Genomic DNA, 5,961 nt, shown 5'->3' with positions numbered 1-5,961 from the left:
ATTTGCTAACTTGAGTACTAAAAGGACTAAGGAAAACTAGGAAGAAGCCTATAAATTATTCAATGATGTCCACTATAACACAGGGAAAGGAAGAAAATCCTACGGCCGTTCTGAAGAGACTAAGGGAGGCATTGAGGAAGCATACCTCTCTGTCACCTGACTCTATTGAAGGCCACCTGATCTTAAAAGATAAGTTTATCACTCAGTCAGTTGCAGACATTAGAAAAAACTTCAAAAGTCCACCTTAGGCCCAGAGCAAAACTTAGAAACCCTATTGAACTTGGCAACCTTGGTTTTTTTATAAGAGAAATCAGGAGAAGCAGGTGGAACAGGACAAATGGGATTAAAAAAAAAAAAAAAGGCCACAGCTTTAGGCATGGCCCTCAGGCAAGCGGACTTTGGAGGCTCTGGAAAAGGGAAAGTCTGGGCAAATCGAATGCCTAATAGGACTTGCTTCCAGTGCAGTCTACAAGGACACTTTAAAAAAGATTGTCTGAATAGAAGTAAGCTGCCCCCTCATCTATGCCCCTTATGTCAAGGGAATCACTGGAAGGCCCACTGCCCCAGGGGACGAAGGTCCTCTGAGTCAGAAGTCACCAACCAGATGATCCACCAGCAGGACTGAGGGTGCTCAGGGCAAGCTCCAGCCCATGCCATCACCCTCACAGAGCCCCAGGTATGCTTGGCCATTGAGGGCCAGGAGGTTAACTGTCTCCTGGACACTGGCATGGCCTTCTGAGTCTTACTCTCCTGTCCCGGACAACTGTCCTCCAGATGTGTCACTATCCGAGGGGTCCTAGGACAGCCAGTCACTAGATACTTCTCCCAGCCACTAAGTTGTGACTAGGAAACTTTACTCTTTTCACATGCCTTTCTAATTTTGCTTGAAAGCCCCACTCCTGTGTTAGGGAGAGACACTCTAGCAAAAGCAGGGGCCATTATACACACTAATTAAGGAAACTCAGAAAGCCAATACCCATTTAGTAGAATGGACACCTGAAGCAGAAGCTGCTTTCCAGGCCCTAAAGAAGGCCCTAACCCAAGCCCCAGTATTAAGCTTGGGGACAGGAAAGACTTTTGTTTATATGTCACAGAAAAGACAAAAATAGCTCTAGGAGTCCTTACACAGGTCCAAGGGACCAGCTTGCAACCCGCGGCATACCTGAGTAAGGAAATTGATGTAGTGGCAAAGGGTTGGCCTCACTGTTTATGGGTAGTGGCAGCAGTAGCAGTATTAGTATCTGAAGCAGTTAAAATGATACAGGGAAGAGATCTTACTGTGTGGACATCTCATGATGTGAATGGCATACTCACTGCTAAAGAAGACTTGTGGCTGTCAGACAACAGTTTGCTTAAATATCAGGCTCTGTTACTTGAAGGGCCAGTGCTGCAACTGCACACTTGTGCAACTCTTAACCCAGTCACATTTCTTCCAGGCAATGAAGAAAAGATACATAACGCTCAAGAAGTAATTGCTCAAACCTACGCCACTCAAGGGGACCTTCTAGAGGTTCCCTTGACTGATCCCAACCTCACCTTGTATACTGATGGAAGTTCCTTTGTAGAAAAAGGACTTCGAAAGGCGGGGTGTGCAGTGGTCAGTGATAATGGAATACTTGAAAGTAATCCCCTCACTCCAGGAGACAACACTAGTTATTCCTGTGAACTGCTAGAGGACCTGCACCTGCTCTTCAAGCGACAACCCTGAGGAAAGTAACTAGAATCATAGACCCTCATGGCCCTCCCTTGTCATATTTTTCTCTTTACTGTTCTCTTACCCTCTTGCACTCTCACTGCACCTCCTCCATGCCACTGTACTACCAGTAGCTCCCCTTACCAAGAGCTTCTATAGAGAGCACGGCTTCCTGGAAATATTGATGCCCCATTATATAGGAGTTTTTCTAAAGGAAACCCCACTTTCACCACCCACACCCACATGCCCCTGCACTTCAGGCCATACATTTCAATCCCTGTATCTTTAACCTCCTTGTTAAGTTTGTCTCTTCCAGAATTGAAGCTGTAAAACTACAAATTATTCTTCAAATGGAGCCCCAGATGCAGTCTATGACTAAGATCAATCACAGACCCCTGGACTGGCCTGCTAGCCCATGCTCCAATGTTGATGACATCGAAGGCACCCCCTCCCAAGGAAATCTCAACTGCAAGACCCCTACTACGCCCCAATTCAGCAGGAAGCAGTTAGAGCGGTCGTTGGCCAACTTCCCCAACAGCACTTGGGTTTTCCTGTTGAGAGGTGGGACTGAAAGACGGGACTAGCTGGATTTCCTAGGCCGACTAAGAATTCCTAAGCCTAGCTGGGGAAGGTGACCGCACCCACCTTTAAAAGATGGGGCTTGTAACTCAGCTTACACCTGACCAATCAGATAGTAAAGAGAGCTCACTAAAATACCAATTAAGCTAAAAGCAGGAGGTAAAGAAATAGTCAATCATCTATCTCCTGAGAGCACAGGGGGAGGGACAGTGATTGGGATATAAATGCAGGCATTCGAGCCAGCAGTGGCAACCTCCTTTGGGTCCCCTCCCATTGAATGGGAGCTCTGTTCTCACTCTATTAAATCTTGGAACTGCACACTCTTCTGGTCCGTGTTTGTTCCGGCTCAAGCTGAACTTTTGCTTGCTGTCCACCCACTGCTAAATGCTGCCATCGCAGACCCACTGTTGTTTCTCCCCCCTCCGGATCTGGCAAGGTGTCCACTGTGTTTCTGATCTAGTGAGGTGTCCATTGCCGCTCCCATTCAGGCTAGAGGCTAGTCATTGTTCCTGCATGGCTAAATGCCCGGGTTCATCCTAATTGAGCTGAACACTAGTCACTGGTTTCCACGGTTCTCTTCCGTGACCCATGGCTTCTAATAGAGCTATAACACTCACCACATGGCCCAAGGTTCCATTCCTTGGAATCCGTAAGTCCAAGAACCCCAGGTCGGAGAACAAAAGGCTTGCTGCCATCTTGGGAGCGGCTGTCCGCATCTTGGGAGCAGCAGCCACCATCTTGGGAGCTCTAAGAACAAAGACCCACCCATAACAGTTCGACCCCCACCAATGGGGATTTCTCACCTCTTTGAGGTTCAAATCCCCCCGGTGGGGATTTCTCACCTCTTTTTGAGGTTCAATCCCTGAAATTAGCAGAAGGCTCAACCCCTGAAACCAGGGGTGTCTTGCTGTGCCTGTCTTGGAAGGCTCAACCCCTCAAACGAGGGGTGTCTTGCCTTGCCTGCCCTGGAAGTCTCAACCCTTCAAACCAGGGAGTGTCTTGCCTTGCCTGCCCTGGGAGGTTGACCTGTTTCTTCCCTTTCCCCCTCCGAAGGTCCCTTGTACACTTCCCACTTATGTTGTCCTCTCTGGCCACTCCCCCAAGGGAGAATTAGGCCCCTCTTAGTGTTGGCATGCCAGTATAAATCCCACAGCAGGATCTGCCCTAAGCCATATGGGGTAGCTATGGAACTGCAGAGAGGACCCGCTCATTCCATCCAGCGGTAGGACTTGTAACCATCCACACAATACTGCAAGCAGGGTTGTCTGTGATCATTCACGCACACACACATTCAGCCCTCCAGAATGTGACCACCAAGGAAGTACTTTACTGCCTCCTTTGGCTTTTCCTTCCTTGGTCTGTGCACAGAGTACTCGCCGTGGTATGTGAGGATACTTTACCCCAAGTTGCTGGCCAGTTTCTTTCCGCATTGCTTATTCGTCACACCGGGTGGGTCTCAGACCCTTACCCCTGAGACCACTGCAAGAGGCACTGGGGTGCCCCCTCATGAAAGGGGACTAGAGACACCCCTGAAGGAGAATGTATCCCCGTATAATTGTCACCAAATTTGTTAGAAATAGATAATTGGTGCCTTGAAGAAAAGTCAGCACAGAGACAAAAGATCTCTCAGCAAGGCAATCTTTACTTTCTGCAGAAAGGGTGCTTAGTTACAGATGGAATGATGGTAAGAGCACCCCTGAACCAAGGAAAAGCATATTTATCCTTTTGCATTTGGGTCGTCCTTACTGTTGTATCCTGTATCTGTTGGCTGGAGTGGGACCTCACAGTCTTAAACTGACACCCGGTTTGCTAATAGCCTAAAACTTTCCTAAATAGGTAAGTGCAGAGAAGAAAAAAGAAGGAGAGGAAGTTGCTTACAAAATGTTTAAGGAAGCAATAACATTTTCAAATAAGGAAGGGGCATCAGCTTGAACTGGAATGTGCCTGTGATCATGTCCAACTGTTACACAGGATAAGGCTTAACAAAGAGTTGTTAGCACAAAGCAAGGAGGCTTGAAGAAAATTAGTCTTTAAAAAAGCTATTATTTCTAACACTTATGATTTATTCTTTAACAAGAAGGGAAACTTTGAAGAGGAAACATTTTACTTTCTACAAAAACACAAATAACTGAATTTGTAATCTCCCCCATCTCTTCTCTCACTTATTCCCAGCCTGGCCATAGAAGGCATTTGAGCATTAATTTGGACTCCATTCTAGAAAAATCTTTCTTTAGCACCACAAGCCAGCTGAGGAAGTTTTCCTGAGCCCTTTATCCAGTTGCTCTAGAAATAAATCAGGGACTTGGAGCCCATGTATTTAGACATCTAAATATCTAATACATAACTGTATCCGCACATCTAAATATCTAATACACAACCGCCAGGTTCAGTGGCTTACACCTGTAATCTCAACAACTTGGGAGGATGGCTAGGGCCCCCAAGTTCTGGAGTTCGAGACCAGCCTGGGAAATAGCAGGATGCTGTCTCTAAAAACATATATGTATTTTTTTAAAAAAATTAGGAGTGGTGGCATATGTCTGCAGTCGTAGCTACTTGGGGAGATTGCTTGAACCCTGGAATTCAAGGCTGCAGTGAGCTACAATCATGTCACTGCACTGCAGCCTGGGCAACAGACAAGACCCTAGATCTAAAAACAAACAAACAAACAAATAAATAAAATATGCAAGTTTGTCTCCTGTAGAGGAGGATAACAGATGTAAGCAAGTGCTTTGCTTCATGTGTCAGGCTTCTGAGCCCAAGCCTGTACATAAACATCCGTATGGCCTGAGGCAACCAAAAAGTGCCAAAACAAGTGAAACGGACAGCTCCTGTCTTAACTGATTGACCAACCTTATGACATTCCATTATGACTTGTTCCTGCCCTGTCCCAACTGATGGATCGATTGACCTCGTGACATTCTTCTTCTGGACAATGAATCTTATGATCTCCCCACCATGCACTTTGTGACCCCCTCCTCGGGTGGCAATAGATAACCACTTTTAAGTGTAACTTTCCATTGCTTACCGCAGTCCGATAAAACTGCCCCATCCCTATTTCCCTTTGCTGACTCTCTTTTCGGACTCGGCCCACCTGCACCCAGGTGATTAAAAAATTTTATTGCTCACACAAAGCCTGTTGGTGGTCTCTTCACACGGACGTGCGTGACATCATGAACTAGCCATTAAGTGCGCTCTGCATGCCATTTAAAAAAGACTGAGCCTGCAGAGTTCTTCCTGGGAGCTCTTAGGAACAGGGGACAGTGGCATTTGCCACAGTTGGAACACAGCACTCAGGCGACCAGGACGCACGGAGGTGCAGGGCAGCAACATAAGGTCTGCAGGAGCTGGCCGGGCTCTTAACAATTTCTCTCTGTGTCCTGCATTTTGCCAAGCTTGCTAGCCGCATGATAGCCAAGCACTTGACTTTTGCCCCTCCGTTTCCCATTGCAAACCCTGTCTTTCTGGTGTGGAGTTTAACCAGACACCAGCATCAGGCTGTTGGTTTCCCTTGCACAGTGACGGCTTCCGAACCCCTGGAGTTCCAGGAAGCACAATTTTCATGCTCCATCTTGTCGTCTACGGTAGCTACCCTCTAGTTCACAGGATATCAGGATAAAGGACTTTGAGTCCTTTGGTTACAAGTTGCCACAGGCAAGGGAAGTCATTTTCCTGAACTCAAAATACCAATC

The sequence above is a fragment of the Papio anubis genome, chromosome 8 (genome assembly GCF_008728515.1).
Source record: "Papio anubis isolate 15944 chromosome 8, Panubis1.0, whole genome shotgun sequence".
NCBI lineage: Eukaryota > Metazoa > Chordata > Mammalia > Primates > Cercopithecidae > Papio > Papio anubis.
Note: the sequence above shows the minus strand (reverse complement) of the source record.